We start from the raw sequence: 20123 nt of genomic DNA, 5'->3' as shown, positions 1-20123 counted from the left end.
ATACAAGAGAAAATGTATATGTGTAATCGATTTCTTCTCTTTGAGCAAACCCTTTGGCTATAAGTCTTGCCTTATGTCTCTCGATGTTGCCTTATAAAGCTCTCTTTCTTTTAAAGACCCATTTGCATCCAATGGTTTTTACACCATCAGGTAACTCGACGAGATCCCAGACTTGATTAGTTGACATAGAGTTCATCTCCTCAATGTTGCACTCCATTTCTTGCAGACACACTTCATAATCACTAGGGATTGCTGATCTTTTAACTCTAGTAGATCTTCTTAATGTTGCTTCATCATTCTCTTGACGATCTTGTTGTTCAATCGGTTGTTTGATTAGTTGTTCAACATGATCTTAATCAGCAACTTGATCTAAAGGATCAACATTATTAGCTTGTGGAATTTAACCAGATGGTTGTCTTACACATGATTGAGCTTGAGAAGTGTGTATGATAATCAGTCTATCACTTGAACTAGAAGGTTGAGCTTCATTGTGATCTAATGCAGATACTGAGTCACGCAGTTGGTCACTCCTACTAATCAAGTCATTCTCAAGAAATTTAGCATTTCTTGATTCCACAATCATAGTACTGTGAGATGGACAATATAATCTATAACTTTTAGAATTTTTGGCATATCCAATGAAATACCCACTAGTAGTCCTAGGGTCTAGTTTATTTTCTTGTGGATTATAAATTCTTACTTCGGACGGGTATCCCCAAACGCGTATATGTCGCCAACTGGGTTTTCAACCTATGAATAACCCAAAAGGTATCTTTAAAACAACCTTGGTTGAAACTCGGTTTAATATATACACAGCCGTCTTTATTGCTTCACTTCACAATAATTGAGGAAGTTTTGTGTTACTCCTTATACTTCTCACCATGTCTATTAAAGTTCGATTTCTTCTTTCTAATACACTATTCTGATCTGGAGTACCAGGCATAGTGTATTAAGCAACGATCCCATGTTCTTGAAGAAAGTCTATATGCTTGTCCATTCTCCATGTATCTACCATAATACTCTCCACCTCTATCTGATCTCACTATCTTGATTTGTTTACCACATTGTTTCTTTACTTCAGCCTTGAAAACTTTAAAAGCGTCTAAAGCTTCGTCTTTAGAACGAAGTAAATAGAGATAAATAAATCATGAGAAATCATCTATGAAGGTGATAAAATATTTTGGACTACTTGCATCCATGTCAGGACAGCAAATATTTGTATGTATGATTTCTAACACCTACTCTTTGCACCCCTTTTAGACTTGTTGGTTTGCTTTCCCTTAATGCAATTCAGATAAGTCTCAAAGTCTCTAAAATCAAGAGCACTAAATACTCCTTCATCCACCAACCTTTTAATTCTCAAAATGGAGATATGTCCCAATCTTCGGTACCAAAATAGAGAAGAATTTCATTCATAATACAACGCTTCAACCCAGCAATAACATTCAAGAGTTATAAGCAATGTCATTTTGCAATGTAATTGAATAAAGACCATCAGACAACGTACCATAACCAACAATTTTGGATTTACTTAATAATGTAAAACCAGTATCCGAAAGGATAAAGTCAAAATCAAAGGGCACAAGTCTTGAAACTGAGATTAAATTTCTTGAAAAACTAGAAGCATAAGCGATCTTTTCCAAATGCAAAATAAATCTACTACTCAACACCAAATTGCAAGAACCGATAGCCCTCCACATGTGAGCTCATCCTGCTCCCTAAATGGATGTATTGCTCACTTCCCACTGGCTCCCGTAGATTTTGCATACCCTGCAAGGTATTTGAGACTAGGATTGTCAAATGAGAGTCAATCCACCAAGTAAAGTTGAATACCTTTCTTGTCAAGCTAATTTTTGAAATTAGAGCATATTCTTTCTTCATGTGTCATTTGTTCTTGTAAAAGAAACACTTTGACTCTTTCTTAATGCCTGGTTTGACAGGGATCTTCCATTTGTCTTTGGCACGATCTTTCTTCTTCCTTTCAGAGAAGGTCAAATTCACTCTCTCACCCTAATCCATAGCCAACCAATGTTCTTCTTGAACATGCATGGTCGTAAGTTCATTAATTGACCATTTATCCTTATGTGTGTTATAAGAAATCTTAAAAGGGACATATTGCTGGGGCAGAGTGCACAGAACGAAGTGAACAAAAAAGGTCTATGTCACGACCCGCAAGCGATAGCTCGCCCACGAACCGCGACTGATCAACTCAAATCTGTACATAACTCATAATATAAACACATAAATTAAACATAATAAAATAGTTTGCGAAAATTCGGGGAAATTTTTCGCTTTTATAACTTAGAGTCTTATAGCGACTCCTATACAAATATGTTCCGGAACGTTTTAACAGAAGACACTAACCCCCGATTAAGAAACCCCATAGCCTATAGGTCAAGGCAATACGCGCTCGGTCTCGGTCTTCAATCTCGTTTCCCGCTTACCAGCTTTTCCCTTATCTACATTACCAAGGGTCATAAAACTATGAGTCGATTGACTCAGTAAGTGGGAGTCTATCTATAAAGTAAAACGACTAATGCCATGTGACGTGCAAGCAAATACACAAGAATGCAGAATGATTGTTAGATGCAACTAGATTCTAGGACTAGAGCATGACTGACGCGCGACGTCACACTCTATCTACTCACTTGTCGTTCTGCAAGATCGTACATCCTCTTCTGCTACGATCTTCAAAACGACAATAAGCCGGCCTCAGACCTCGAGCAGCAGTCTTACGGCGGCTTGGGTGTTTTAAGATTGTCTGGGATCCACTAGTGGTACCATCTTCATCTGACGTCGGCGCATGTGTGCCGCCCTGGCACGACAATGAGTTCACTCGAGGCGGCTGCTCATTGCTGAATGGGTTCACTATAGGCAACTGCCCATTACCATCGGGTTCGCTCGTGGCGGCTGCCCGTTATCGTTGGGTTCGCTCGAGGCGACTGCCCATTACCATCGGGTTCGCTCGTGGCGTCTTCCCGTATTGTTGGGTTCTCCCCAGTTTTGAGTACTCAGCGCCATACAGACCACCTTAGTCTGCCACAAACACAAGTCGTTGACTTGTGGGTACCACCGACAACAGTTCAATTAAAGTTTGGGTACTCTGCGGCTAGCAGCGTACACGTTAAACTTATATACGGAAGAGCGTAACGGGATAAACCCCGAAAGAAATTATTATTTCCCTTTGAAGCTCGTTAAGTGTTTTAAGCTGAAAGCTCGAAATGTGACTTTCGAACTCTCTACTCCCGATTGAATTCGAGAGTCTTATCACTCTTCCGTCCTCTCGATTCTAACCTACTTCCTAGAGTTAGAAGAGAGGTCTAACTATACACATAGAAAACGTGGCTGGTTCAAGTTAGCGTTTGAACCTAACGGGCGTACCCGAACTAAATTTTCAAGCAAGAGTGGCCGAAGCCTTAACTTTCATGTTTATTCATTTTAGGGCTTTCACCTACTCTTGTTTACTAGCAAATAAATGCACAAACAAACAGGGTTATTCCCTTGGTATGTAGTTGACTTATGTCTCCACACTTACCCGGAATTGTTCGGCAGAAAGCTCGACGATACCCGTAGATGTCTTGCTTCACACGTCCTTCGAGACACTTGGCACCTGTCGAAACGTCGGGAGAAGAGTTAATCGAGCTTTATTTCGATAACTCTTTCACTTGATATCTTCAGAAACTGATCTCGTCGCTCTTGAGTCGTCTGGTTCCCGTTCGTCCGTCAAGATCTGTAATACAAACCTTAACCCGTGAGATTAGCTTCCTCGGAGGGTTCTCGCTTCCTTTCCGGTGGTTTTTCCTTGCTCCGACGTCACGGCGGTTCTCGGCAGCGTTGTTCTTCCTCGGCCCGGAACGTGCGCGATGGAGGCTCAGCGAAGGTGATGGCGCGATGTGAAGAAGAAAGGAAGAGGGGAAGAGAAGTGGCGGTGATGGTGAAGCTCAGTAGCTCGACGAGCGTGAAGATGGAGCTCGAATTTTTTTTTGTTTCTTCTTTGTCTGGTTTTCTTTTTCGGCCGAGTAACGTGAGGAAGAAGAGGGAAAGAAGAGAGAGATAGAGAGAGACCGAGAATGAGAGAAAGAAAGAGAGTAAGAGAGGGTGAGGTGGCCGAGAAAGAGAGAGGGAGAGTGGAATAAGTGGCCATGTGGCACTCTCTCGTCACGCCACATGTGCACAGGTGCTCCACTCAAATTTTGACACGACTCTCTTAAAACGACCCATTTTTCCTCTTTTTCTTTCAATCTCGTCCTTCAAAATGTTGCACATAAGTCCTTTTAAAATAAAATCTCACAATCCTGTCCTTAATTAATTAAAAATAATATTGAAAAATAACCGAGAAAATTAATATGATTTCCCGTTATTTTGAATATATTTAAGGGATTCCGGAATTTATTTTTACTCTCGAGATTTTTAAATCTCTGAGTATGTTCCGAATAATAATATTGAATTACTCGAATATTCTTATTCCGAAATTTCATCGACCTTAAATATTATCATTTTCCAAGATATTTAAAATTTAAGGACGTCTCATATGCAACAAGAATTTGAATTAAAACTCGTCCAGTTTATTCAAATTCACAAGTCGAGCGTCTACAAATGTTTAGACATTACAGTCTATGACATATCAACTTCCAATCCCTCATGCGCATAATATGATCACGCACACCTCCAATCCCAGTAAGCTTCATGGATGAAAATTGCATGATAAATGTACTTGCCAAAGTCTTTTCTGAAGTAACAAATTGTTCGGCTATTGCTTTCATTAAGAGAAGAACATTGTCATATTGCTCAATAGAACCCCTAATCCCAGCAGATATTTTGGTCTTTATGAACATAACACAGAGGTGATCAAATCGCTCTCACTTTTCATAAAGATCAACCTAATCTGGGGTACTCATCTCAGTGATTTCAGGTAGTTCAGGCTTTCTTATGGCATAGTCAATATCCATCCATCCCAACTGAAGGAGAATTCTCTCTTTTCATACCTCAAAGTTGTCCCATTTGAGTTTGAGAACATCACATTTATCATCAGAGTAACAACAGGTTGACTAGCTGCAATTTACATAGATTAAACATGCTTATTAAAATTTGGTTTGAAGAACATAGCTATATCATGTTTTATTTTACATGTTTTTACTCAATGAATCTAGAGACATAAAACTTGTATGTGGGCTAAAGTTCTAATTCGATTATATTCACGCGATCATGACAAAACTAAACTATGTTTCTTTTCTTAATATTTGTGGGTCAATTATGAAATATAATTTATTATTTTATCCTAAATAACCATACAAAGATTACAAAATTCATGTGGGTAGATTTCATAATATATTATATGATCTATTATTTTATGTGATCTTAATTCTAAATATATAATCTAGATTAGTTAAAGATGTTGTGACTACTCTCTAATTAATTAAGATCATAAATCACTAAACAATATAACAAAGTATAAATTATATTGTGCTAGTCATTAATTTGCTAAATGCTATATGCATATTACAAACAATAATAATAATAATAAAGCATATAACTTCTAAATAAATGTCACAATTTAATTTAAACCTGAATAATTGCATAAATTATAAATAATGCAAATAAAATTGAATAGCATATAACAACAATATATATTCTATTCTTTCAATGCTACAAATATGGATTATTGATAAGAATAAAACATGTATTTGGATATTTCTCTTCAGCAAGAATAATCTATATATTTACAATATGTTCCCTATGGTAACTGGGTTCATAAATTATGGGCAACAAACAGTACGAGCTGCAAGGTGATTGGTCAAATACAAGCTACTATCATTTTTTCATTATAGATTGAGATATTCTTGGAACTTAATGCACAAATAGATAGAATAGCAGCAAATAGCATCTTCCAATAATATGTTCAGAAATCATACACTAAATGAATAAATACATAAATATGCATCAATTCACAATCTGTACTTAAAAAACAGTTGTACAACATAAATATACAAAATCAATTAAATGTTGTAGCATATGCATCAATTCATCAACAATATAACAAAATGATGCTGACATGTTAATACAACAGATTTGCAATTGGCTCCATGTTATTTTATAAAACCGGCCCAATGAAACAATCAGACCCAACGAAACTAAATAGAAAACGTCAACATAAACAAAAACGACAGTAAGCCGAATATAACCACAAAACAGAGGAAAAACAACAATACTCCTAAAAGAAGCAAAAGACGTCAATTGTCAAAAGATATGTCGTTTCTTATCGTCTTCAACCTCTAGATGAGTTATTACGACCTGATTGAGACCTGTTTCAAGATCCGACTTGTTCTCACTCATTTCAACACCGAATTAAGCGATTCAAAAGCCAAAAAGAATCATAAAACAATTTTTCAAAAGATTTCCATAATTATTTTCATGTTTTAACGTAAAAAAAAAAAAAAAAAAAAAAAAAAAAAAAAAAAAACTCATAAACACACAAGAACATGGAATTTAAAAAAAAAACAAGATAGGGGGTTATGTGAAGCTCTGATACCAAATGTAAGAACTTATTACACATAATAAAGGTGTTCTAATAACATGAACAAGTTAAAGTGGAATCAAAATAGTGTTGTATTCTCCGGCCATTGTTGTATTCTCCGGCGAGATTCGGACTCCAACTTCGACGAATTATTTCAATGTTCTTCTAAACTCTTGCTCTCACCCGAGATAGTGTTGGTTTTTTTTAATGTGTGCAACCTACTAGTCGCAAGAAAATTTTCAATCACGCGCATTCTTTTCTTAGAAGTGTCATCGATCGCAGCTTTGGAGTGTGGAAGAAAAGGTGGAGAATTCTAAAACATATGTCAACTTATCCATTCAAAAAACAAAGTTAAAATATTGATCGCCACTATGGCACTACATAACTACATCAAGAGTTATGTGGTGCTTGATACGTCATTTGAAGAGACGAACGATGAGGAAAATGGTGAAGATAACACAATTGAAGATCAAGAAGAAGATTTTCAAACTTCTACGAGTAGTACGTCTCAAATAATGGATAACTTGATGGATGATATGTAAAAATATTTTTTAATATGGTATTAAAGAAGAAATATTTTCTTCATTATAATGGTCCATATATTTTTAGTTGACCAACTAATTAATGGTCAAAATTGTGCTCAAGTAAATGGTCAAAATCAAGCAATTACCTATAATAGTATGATTGTGATTTTTCTCATTGATGGCTATGATGCGCTATAAATAAAAGCGTTTTGAGGTCACTAAACTCACTGATGTTCTTCTCACGCGGAATTGTTGAAGATGGTACATGTGTCCCTTATACAGTCCAAGATATCCATACAAATTTGAATAGCCTGCATCTATTAGATAATATTTTCCTGTCACAAGCCGAAATTCAAACATAATTAGGGAGTTACAATTGTATAATTTATTCAAACTTAAATGATAGAAATACATTAATACCTTTGAGGGTTTTGAAAAATGGAGCGTAGTATCACGAAGAGCAACATAAAATACTCTTGTATCATGTGCACTACCTTCCCAACCAGCATATACATAAGTGAATTGCATATTGAAATCACATATTGCCATTACGTTTTTTATTTGGGATCTTTTTCCGACCAAGAAATGGTACTTGATCTTCTAGCGGCAGTGAAGCTGGAACATTAGTACCAATGCAATCCTTAATAAAATATACAAATACATCAATTTATTTAAATATATATATATATATATATATATATATATATATATATATGTTTAGTTTTATTATGAAAATAATAAACATATAATTTGACAATAATATACATTAAAATGTGGCATATACCTTGAATCTCTTACTATTTCCTTAGGTATATCTTTAAAGTCTTAATCGGATGGTTTGATAACATCTATCACCATGAGACACAATACATACAACGTCGATGTAAAATATCGAATTATGGTCTCACTTGAATGTTGGAACATCTCTGGCACTAATCGATATGTTGATCTGTGTCCTAGAATTGACAAACTCATTCCTAAAATCTTCAATGCACAAATTCTTCTTGATCCTTTGAATCCATAACTTGTTTCCAATTCATTGCATAATTTTAAGAGTACATGTTTCTCCATTCGAAATGTGATGAGACACCGGCTCATGTTTCCTCTTAACATTTCTTGCAACCTTACGTGTCCCGTATGTTTAGAATCTATACAAGAAACTTTATGTATATAATTTTTAATAGCATTTAATCATATGGGTAATTGTGCATACGATGTCATTGAACTCACCGTCATTCTTTTTTACAATGACTTCCAACTCTTCGTCTTCTATCACATCCATTTATTCATGGAAATAAATATTATATAATATAAGAGTTATAACATTATTCAGCTCATTGATTATTTGACACATAAAACAAAATAATATATATAATAAAAACAACTAGTACCATGCATATCTATTTTTATACTCATAATCAAGCCAGGAAAATCTAAGTCTATCTTATTTATGTTCCCAAACATATCTCTCTTCTTTTTTATTAAAATTGTATCATAATGCCACCACTCATCTCCAACTTCTTTGTTGGGTAGCGATTCAACAACTTCCATCACTTCAACAATACTTGTACTAGGCAACTCTTTGCGCACGACATATGTCGTGTTACTTCTCGCTTCAATCGCACTTACAAGACGATCAATTTGAGATGATAATTTGTCCGCACCGCCAACTTTGTTTCATCCGCAATTTTTAAATTAAAATTCAATTTTATTGTTTTAGAATATTTAGCAAAGAATACGTAATACATGAATAGTCGCCTAAACATAGTTTGCTACAAGCGATGGTCTTTGTGTTGCGAAAATTTTGTAGGCAAGTGCACGTAGTTGCTCAAGTAGTAATTCGTACGTACGAGTCAATCTTGTGACGACTAAGTTTAACCAATAATGAATTAATCTAGCAACAAACTTAAGAATAACAAGAGGATGATTGACTAAAGATGCAGACATAATTAAGACACAAAATAAATATGAGTGAATGGTTATGAGGAAGGCAATGGCAACGGCTTCGCTAAACTTTTCTATGGTTGATATTTCTAGAATTACGCACAATTTTTTGGTCATATCCTTGCTAATCACGCTCACATTTTAGTATCGCACCTAACAACCTATGTCAATTATGAACTTTTATCTCTTGATTTCAAATCATAAAAATATGACAAGCATTACGTTCGAGAGCATACTCATGACTCTATAGAAGTCTATGGGTTAGAGAGAGAGAGGGTTGGGCGGCCAACTATTCTAGAGAGAGAAGCTTTCAATCTCTAAAATTGTGTATTGTGAATTGTGAATTGTGAATGAGATGAGGTATTTATAGGAGGATGATTACCTTCAAAAGGTAGTTTCCTCTTTTCTATTGAATATCACATATTCATTAGCAAATCGTGTTTCCTCTTTCTCCCCTTTTTAGACGTGCAACATAGAGCATTCAAGTCCTTGGATTTGTTTCCTCATTTGTTTTTCTCTCTCTTTGCCGCCCCCTTGACTTCCTTGTAGAGGAAGAGGATGATTACCTTCAAAAGGTAGTTTCCTCTTTTCTATTGAATATCACATATTCATTAGCAAATCGTGTTTCCTCTTTCTCCCCTTTTTAGACGTGCAACATAGAGCATTCAAGTCCTTGGATTTGTTTCCTCATTTGTTTTTCTCTCTCTTTGCCGCCCCCTTGACTTCCTTGTAGAGGAAATTTGTTTCCTCTTTTTTTTTTTGGCAAGTATCTTCATACATCAATGCACAAAATAAACTCTTTTCTTTTGGCAAGGAGCTTCTAGATGTTTCTTCATTTGTTCATGACAACATAAGAAAAGCCCATTAAGAATTTTCACATAAAATTCCATGAAATGAAATTCAATCATCAAGGCCCAATTACTCTAATCTTGGCCGTGAGGTACATTTCATTTGTCATCATATGACAATGTCAAAAAACTTATTTATTGACATTCATTCCATCATATGTCCAAAAAGACAAAATTACCCTTTAAACAATTTTCGTAAAACTTGTCTAGTTCTTGTATTGACTTAGCTTCTAGTTTAACTAATCCTACTCTAATGACTTGTGGCAGTGACCTCATGGATCCAAATGAACAAAGCTTGAGCTAGCATACTTGGACTCGAAAGTTCACATACCTTTTCCAAGTTCTAGCTTAATGTTAACTGACTCCACTAAAGAGTTGACACTGAAATCTCTCGGTTCAAATGAATATATTTTCTACTCAAGAATTCTACTTAATTGTAATGAGTGGATCCACTGAATATTATCTGTGTTTACCCTTCATGAATATCATCAATTAGATGGGATTTACAAAATTACCATATTACCCTTCTAGCTGTTATTTCATCAACTCCTTTGTCGCTTATGAATAAGTTAGAAACAATGTATTGACGAGGAGTTAACAAGTCACATTGTTTCATCCAAATAAGTCATGACTTACATTAGACACTGGCCAATTCATTTATTCACACTCCAATGAACAAAGCATGAGGTGACATACATTGCATCTCAGCAATCTTGTACATGAATTCCATATCTATGAGATCTTCACAACGTTACTCATGACATCTTCATAACTTAGTACTTCACCAATAGGTCTTGTCTATATCATATAGTGAATTTAGAACTCTGATTTTCTCAAATGAGAATACGTAAGCTATGAAATGACATGTCTCATTTCAAGATTGAGGTAAGCACGATGCAATTCATACATAGTGACTTCGAGACATAAGAGGTTAAATCGTTTGTTCTTATTCTGTCTATAGAAGTGCACTGGTCAATTCAGTACCTTCAGAAGATACCTAGGAAGAACTATAGTGTCTCCAACTCTCAATGTCTCATAACCAGACATCATAGATTCTCCTAATAATCATACTGAAATCAATAGCCCTTTGACCTTTAGATTGTGGATATATTGTTTTAAGAAAACCATGAAGAGTTTATTCATGCAAATTTGTATTTGACTCTTCATTTATTGTTAGGTTTGTTTATGGACTAAAGACTATAGTTTATCATAAAGCCTTAAACAGACAAGGAAGAATGAATGAACGTTTCAACTTTTATTAATTATTCAGCGGTTACAAGCATGAGTCTTTGTGAGACTTTATTACATCAAATGTACATAAGTAAAGACTACTACTCTTCTTGTAGACACCATTGACAACACCAAGGACATCTGATGTGTAAGAAGAGATCCAATAAGCTCATCCACTTTCAACTTCGAAGCATCATGAACTTCATCAAAGGTGGTGACTTTGATCTTGAAACATTGAGGCAAATATTGAAGAATCTTCTTCACCAGTTTTCCATCAAACATAGGTTCACCAAAAGAGTGGGATTCATTGGATAAATTATAAACTTGAACATAGAACTTATTGATGGTTTCCTTTTCTAATATCTTCAGATTTTCAAATTTGATAGTCACCAGTTAAAGATGTGAATTATTCGCTTTATCAGCGTCCTCATAGGATGTCTCCAGAATTTTAATGGCTTCTTTGGCACTCACACAAGTGTTTAGCAATCTGAACACATTCTTGTCAACTCTGTGGTAAATAGCATGCGTTAGAGTTTGCAAGAACAGCTAAATCTTCTGTAGGATCCCAATCATTTTCAGTCTTTGTAGCATAGTTGACTTTATCCTCGAGACGCTTTGTGGGAGGACTCAAACCATTAACAACTATTTTCCAAGTCTTATGGTCAATAGATTTGATGAAAGCACTAGTTATTGCTTTCCAGTATGCGTAGTTTGAGCCATGAAGCAGAGGAGCACGACTCACAGAACCACTTTCCTTGAAACCGTCAATCTCAACGAAAATAGTCAAATACCAAGGAACACACCCTAAATGTGCAGGGTATCCGCTCTTATACCAATTGAAAAAATCTATTCACTGTTTTTTGTGATGTCTCTTAATGCTGTTTTCACAAGTTGTGCAAAATAAGCAATATAACAGCTTAAGAACACTATTGAAGCTGTAAGTAAAGAGACAAGGAATTCGTTACTCAATTCGGAAAGTCGTGCCTACATCTGGAGGGATGATACTCCCAGTGAAAAGAGAACTTCACAAAACGGTAGAATAAGTACAGCATGGACAACTCTAAATGATCACCTTTCAGATATTCTAAACTTCAAACTACCTATTGTGAATTCTGATTAAGGCTCCCCCTGAATGTGAGCTTCCTTCACTTTTCACTCAATCCACTCACCAAGTGGTTGATCAATGCTTATAACAACACATGATCTATGATACCACGATTACAATACCCATTTATGTCTATTGCACGAACAACTACAATGAAGAACAATACAAAAATAAATCACACAAGGGACATAGCATTTTCGCTCGGAGACCTCTCACAAAAATCATAAGTGTGTAACTCTACTCAAGAAACATATATTGCCTTTTTTATATGACAAAACCTTGCGATTGACGCTCTGCTAGAGTTTCAGCAACTTTTCGCTGAAGTCTGATTGGCTAGATAGAAAAGCAAAAGCAAATCAGACAAAAAAGAGCTATGATATAAAATCCACATCACCGAGGCTGATGTGGACTTTAAGAATTAGCACATGTCACAGCAGAGATGTTTCAACAACATATAGAACATCAGTTTTGCCAAAATACAAAAACAACCAGTTCAAACAACCAATGCCAAACTATTTGTCATTTCTTCCTCAAAATAAAGTTATTTTTAGATCTTTTACTGTTTCTAGTAATAGTGATTTAAATAATTTGATTTTCTTTTCAATTTGCAAAAAATATTTCCTCATATTAAATATTTTTTATAATATTTTCAAGTAATACTTGTTTTACTATATTAAATATAAAATGCAAGTCATGCTTTCTACCCACGATTTTGGTTTTATTTGTATATAATGATATACTAACTTATTTAGTATTTTTCAATCATATATTTAGGCTATTTTTTTTCTTCTTTCAAGTTTCGAAAATTTAAAAAATTGCAAATTAGTTTTATACGAAAAGTTTATTTGATTTTTATGTAATTTAGAGTGTCATATTAACTCAGATATATATTCTTGTTTTCAAATTTAGCAACCATTTCATCTTTCAAAATGCAAGTTTATTTTTTTCTTATATAGAATTTATTGTCTTCCTATCTTAAGTTAGGAATGTTTTATCATAGCGCATTAATACAAAAATTTTCAGGCAACTTCTCAATCAAAGAAGCTGATGCTATTGCTCTACATCTCAACTTGTGAACTTTGGATGCAAAGTTGTCTATCTACTTTGTGGAGTCAGATGCAAAGACAGAGAGTCCAAGCTATGGAAGTCGCCCTTCATTCACTAACGAGTTTGGGTCTACCTTGTCTGAAGTATCTAGTTTATTGCATGTCTTTTCAGAAGTTTAATATTTATTGATAAGCTGATATCACTAATCATAGGTTGACAATTTTCGCTCTTTTCGTAGACAATAAACTCATTTCGTCGGAGAAAATTCCTATTATAGAGTCGGTAATCACCACCAAACAATATCATTTTTAACTACAGATTCTATTTTTTTTTAAAGTCCCTACCGCAAATTCAGCACTCAGCTTTACCCATCCCGATCTCGACCTCGAAACCCATCCCGACCTCTGAACCACCGCCTCTCCTCTGCCTCGCTCCTTGTTAGAAATCCGAGTCGACCTTCACCTTCGTCACCCCATCAATGACTTCTCCTAGAGTTTGCAAACCCTAACTAAAGTCTCCTCCACCTCCGCTGCCTAACCGTTCTTGAGCTTCACTCGCCGAACTCCGCATGTTATGAATCGATATTTGGGGGTTTTCTATTAATTTCACAGCTTGTTTTTTCATATGAATCGATATTTGTATTAATCAACACGTGTTGTCAAGGTATATCTCGGAATCGAGAAGAGAACATTTGTTGGCAATAAAGTGGCTTCTTCGATACATCTGTTCTTGATGCAGCGGTGGGCTTAATTCTTCCATAACCTATTGATTATAAGAATACCAAATTTAGGGCATCAAAATCGGATTCATACAAGAATTCAAATGCGGATTAAATAGTTATGCCAAAAAAGCCCAAAAATGCAAACGGAAAAACGAAATAAACGACAAAGGAAAAGGAGAAAAACGACATAAACTTAAGAATGGGCCGTAATGCTCGAAACAATTTTAAATGGGCCGAAAATTCAATTTGATATGCTCTATTCCTATACGCGAGGCTAGAGTTTTGGCCTGTCAAAGTGAGGCCCTGCACGAGCTGCGAGAATGCTTCTTGAAATGAAACGCTTAAGAAAATTTAGGGCTTGTTCGTCAATGGAGTTAGTAGGGTCTTCACGATGGGCCGCATCATTCCCACTGGGATGGAAAGGATTCGTTCGTAAATGGGCCGCATCATTGTCCAAAGAGTCGCCATGGAACGAAATGAGGTGCTTTACATTGAACACGTCAGCAGAGCAAAGGTGACTCGGGAGCTTGAGGGGGTAGGTGTTGCTGATTATGCGCCCATATAACCATGCAAAAATAATTAATTACGCTATTTAGCTAATTAATTAAGGTTATACAACAATATCTAGATTTACTTTAATTAATATTAAGCATGAGAGCAATATCAAGCAACCGACTAAAACAGAAGAGTCATTAGAAAAACTTACGGGTTTCTCCTTAGCTACATACACTTTAATCGAGTTCTTCAAGATCCCATTCTGAGCTCTAATAACTCGATCTTCTAGCTTTAGCTCCCATGATCAGATCTCCGAGTATTCTCGTGGTGATGGACTTGAAGATGACACTTTAGTCTTCCGAAACGTAATCTCCGAGACGAATAAGAAGAAAGTGTGGTCACATTCTGAATTTCACTACTACTCTAATTTATAACTTCAAATTGTATCGTGTTTATGGGAATGGAATCATAAAATTCCAAGGGGGAAGGAAAGAGAGAGAATTTCGTCCAACACAGGGGGAGTTGGTCGAAATTTTTAGTTATCAGCTTGAGTGATTTTTGCTTTCTCTTAGACCCCTATTTATAGTGGTAGAAATGAGATATCCTAGGAATCTTCTAGATATATTTTGTTCACCTTTATTCTTTCATACTTTGTAGTTAAACATGAACCGTTGGATCTTGACTACAAATTCTACCTTTTCTCTCATCCATCAGGTCATAATCTAGGATATTTATTTACTTATTTTTCTCATATATTTAAGGAATCTAGATATTTGAGAATAATGAGAAAAATATCTTATTTCCTTATTTAATGGAGAGAATATCTATACTATTATTATTCTCCTAGATATTAAGAAATTAATTATGAGAGAGAATAAATGAAAATATCTTATTTCCTTATTTAATGGAAAGAGAATATCTCAACCACTATTATTCTATCTCTTATTTAATTAGTTAGCGGATTTCTTTTCCACAAATCTAGCAACTAATTAAAAAGAGAATATTGGGTAATTAACGCCAAAAGTAGGCGCCCAAAATGACTGTTACTGGGCCAAGGAATTTCAAATTTTACAGTGTCCATGAGACCAAACTTAAAATTCAATTAATTATTTACTTGATCCAACAATAAATAATTAATTCCACAATAAATATTTAACTCGGCAAAAAGATAAATTTCCAAATGAATGCTGCTAAACGATTTACAGCTGTGAGATTTGTAATAGTTTGTTAGGAATTCTTGCCCACAAGAAGATGCTTATGTAAATTCTCGTTAAAATTATTAATAAAATAAAGTTTTGTCATTTATAATTTATTTGAATCGAAAGCCTTATTTCTTATACATTAAGATTTATCAAACATTCATCAACTAGTCTCCGTATCAAACTGAGTCACATGCTCGGCATCTGAGCTTAGGCAGTGAACTAAAACTGGTAAATGATTGATTCATGCTTGAGTAGCTGAATCATAATTCATATATGTGGAACACAAGTGAAGATTGATCACTTAGTGAGAGCATTCTACACTTGTGGTTAAGTGTACGACCATGACAGGTCTTGGTTGTAGTTGTGTCGTTTAAGGACCATTACAACACACTAACCGAGGTCGCCAATGATGCTCACAATGAGACTTGATTTAAATCCAGAAGTGATCATAGACACTGGATCATGTTACCGCGCTCTTTGACTCATTCGCTAAAAGGCCATTATCATGCCAATCACAGCTTATGTCTTGGGAGTTTCGGAACATGGTTCGAGTGAGAAGTGATTTACAGATATGGAATCCAGCCTTGCTGAAAGAAGGTAAATGTTCTCTTACCTAAGGGTTGATTCTAGAACCGATAGATTGCGCGCATTTCCGAAGTATGAACGTTCGGAAGAATCTTTTGCTAGGGAAGCAACAATACTTAGGGCTTATAAGTGTCAAGAAAAGTATAACGGAATAATTGACTTTTTCTCGAAATGGGTTGAACATGGAGGATTATCACGAACTGACTATATCAGTGGACACTCGTCACAATGAATAAATACGATTATAGTACAAAGGAGGATTCAGTCTTGGCTTGCAAGGTGGAGTCTAACTAAGATTAGACTAATTGATGTAGAAAAGGAGAAATGACTTTTTTTTTGTCTTTGCATTAGATTTGTTAAGCTTCTAATAATAGGTATATAATCCCCGATTCGGCCCTGATAAAGGCGGATAAGAACTTTCGAATAATAGTGTTTCATTATTATAATCTCACAAGCTCTAATTTTGATTGACAGCATCAAATTCTGAAATATGGGTATTTGCAAAATTAAATAATTATTTATAGTAGTATTAATTATTTATTGTTTGATCAAGTAAATAATTAATCAATTACTTATTTGTTTATTGTTGGACCAAGTAAATAAATAACTAATTGAGTTTTAAGCAATTGGGCCTTGCACAAAATGAGTAAGTCGAAATTTTAGGGTAATGAGTACAAGATTTGCGTCAATCCCTCTTGGTCATGAGGTCAAAAATTCGTTCCTCATATATTGGTAGTTACCAATATTTTCTCTTTACTTGTTTAAATTAAGGAGAGAGAAAACTATTTAAAAGAAAATAAGATATTGTCATTTATTCTCTCTCATGAATATTTAGAGAGAATAATATTTAAAAGGAAATAAGATATTTCCTTTATTCTATCATTAATAAATATTCTCTATTGAAACAGAAAATAAAATCTCATAGATATTGATCAGATCGCTAAGAGAGAAAGTAAGATTCATGAGATGAGATCCAAGGGCTAAGCTTTGTTTCACTACTGTGAACACAATAAAAGAAAATAATATATTTTGGAAACTATCAAGAAAATATCATTTCCACTAATATAAATAGGGGTTCATGAGAAGGCAAAAAGAAAAGGGATTTGCATTAGAAAAATTCGATCAAGAGCTCTCTCCCTCTCTCTTGGCCGACCTCTCTCTCCCCCTCTTGGAACTCCGTGATTCCAATCCCATGAACACGCTGCGATTTAAACACCCTGTTCTAGATCGTAGTGAGATAAAGATTATGCCCACTCATCTTTCTTATTCGCCTCGGAGATTACGTCTCGGAAGACTACGGTGTCATCATTTTTTAGTCTAGATCGTCGAGGAGCTAAAGCTTGAAGATAGTTTTTATAAGACTGAGAAGAGTGAAAGCTTGAAGATTCTGTAGCTGATCCAAATCATGCGAGTCTCTCTGAATCTTTAAACCTTGCTCTTATTGGTTGCTTGACATCGCTTTCATGAATAATTAATAAGTAAATCTAGATCTTGTTAGATAACCATAATATTAATTAGCTCTTGTTAGTGTAATTAATTAATTCCGCAGCTAATATGGTTATTAAGGTTCTATAATCACCAAAAATAATAATATTCATTATTGACAGAGAGTTCTTATCCATCTTTATTAGAGCCGAATCGAGGACTATTGACCTAGTAATAGAAGTTTAACAAATCCGATGAAAAATGAGAAATAATGCTTTCTCTTTTTCCATCAATTCGTTTAATCTTGGTCAAATACTCCACTATGTAAGTCAAGACTGAACCCTTCTTTATACTAGAACTATATTTACTCATCGTGACGAGTGTCCACTGATATAGTCAGTTCGTGATCAAGTTCCTCCAGGTTCAACCCGTATTGAGAAAGGTCAATTATTCCATTATACATTTCTTGATACTTATATTCCCTAAGCATCGTTGCTTCTCCAGCGAAAAATTCTTCCGAACATTACTTACATCGGAAGTGCGCGCAATGTATCGATTCTAGAATCAACCCTTAGGTGAGTGAATATTTATCTTCTTTCAGGAAGGCTGGATTCCGTATTTGTAAATCATTTTTCGCTCAGATCATATTCCGAATTCCCAAGATATAAGTTTAATCAGCGTCTCAGTAGCCTTTAACGAAATGAGTCAAAGAACCCGGCGATATGATCTAGAAGTCCATGATCACTTCAGTATTTAGATCAAGTATCACTGTGACCATCATAAGTGACCCCGACTAATGTGTCGTAATGGTAGTTAAACGACACATCTACAACCAAAGTTGAATACTCTCACTAAGTGATCAACCTTCACTCGTGTTCCACATATATGATTTTAGATTCAGCTATCCAGGCATGAATCAGTCATTGAGCATGTTTTAGTTCACCGCCCGAACTCGGATGCCCAGCATGCGATTCAGTTTAATGTGGAGACTACGGATTGATGAATGTTTAATAAATCTTTTATAAGAAATAACCGATTTCAATTCAAATAGATAATAAATGTCGAACTTTATTTTATTAATAATTTCAGCGAGAATTACAAATAAATCTTCTCGTGGGCAAGAATGGCTAACAGTAGCCGTTGGGGTTGATCTTCTCGATGATCTCCACGGGTTTCAATCTTCTTGGATGCAAGCTTGTTGTACTCACTGATGAAGAAGTGTTCCATTGTCAAGACCGCCCACACATAGTCACCCATATCAAACTCCACGTGGCGGCGTCGTTGGTCTGCGCAACCTTAGTAGTGAGTGTTGGCGGCAAACAAATTCTCATGAACTGCCTTGTGAACATCAAACAATCCGTCAACAAACGCAGAAGCTTTACCATGTACCTTGGTATTGTTCGTGAGAAGAATCACATCCACGAGCTCAGTGACCTCCTTCCCAATCAGGACGTAGACAACCTCGGAATCCTGGATCCCATCGTCAAACTGAGACGATGATATGAGGTTTGTGTTCGACCCGCTCGGGGCAAACCCAGTCGGCACGGTCTTCTCGGATGGCTTGCCCTAAACCAACGCTATATTCACTCACTCGAAAAAAAAACTGTAAGAGTTTGTCTGGCCATTGTGTGTCATTTTTCGGTCGAACTACCATATTCTACCAAGGAGAAGGTGACACACATCCATGTTTACTATGTCGCACCAAACCTCATCACGGTACTTCATACCCACAAAGAAGGAAATCGGGCGCGTTTCGAAACCGTTACCTCGCCATCTCGTTTCAATCGTGTAATCTTGTATGGTTTTTTGGTGTTTCGATGTTTTGATGCTAAGCTTTTGCATTGCTTCCTCCAAGACGATATTCTCGCACTCCCCGCATCGATGACGAACCGACACACATTGCCAAGCACAGTGCAGGTGGATTGGAAGATGCTGTTCCTCAACCGTTCATCTTCGGATGCACCGCCTTTGTTGTCAAACACGATCTACACACAACAAAATTCATACCCACATTGCCTTCGAAAAACTCCTCAATGTATTCTTCCTCCTCTTCGTCGTATACCGGGTTATTATGAAAATCCACATCTACTCTGTCCTCGCCAGTGATTAGGACCCTCTTCCCATTCTTCTTGCAATCAGCTTACCGGTGTTTCGGCTCACCACACGCGAAATAGTTTAGACCTCTTACCGGTGGTCCTCCCCGAGGTGCGCTATTTCTCACACAGTGGGCCACGAGCTGCTGAATGAGTTGGTGAACTGTTGGTATTGTCACGTCGGGACTATAATGGTCTTCTCAGATAGCCAGAGTGCGTTCTATGTATGTAAAAGTCTGGTATTCCATGATCGACGAAACATGTAGATGTGAAGTATCACTTCATTCGTGAAATGATAACTGAGAAAGAGATCAACATCGAGAAGGTTCAAACAGAGGATAATCCGGCATATTTTGATATTATGGTTGTGACTTTTTGGGAAGTTCAAAT

Source organism: Urtica dioica, chromosome 3 (assembly GCF_054948205.1).
Source record: "Urtica dioica subsp. dioica isolate 48M chromosome 3, U.dioica_male_clone48M_v1_H2, whole genome shotgun sequence".
Taxonomy (NCBI): domain Eukaryota; kingdom Viridiplantae; phylum Streptophyta; class Magnoliopsida; order Rosales; family Urticaceae; genus Urtica; species Urtica dioica.
The sequence above is the reverse complement of the archived record's forward strand: the minus strand, read 5'-3'. Positions refer to the sequence as shown.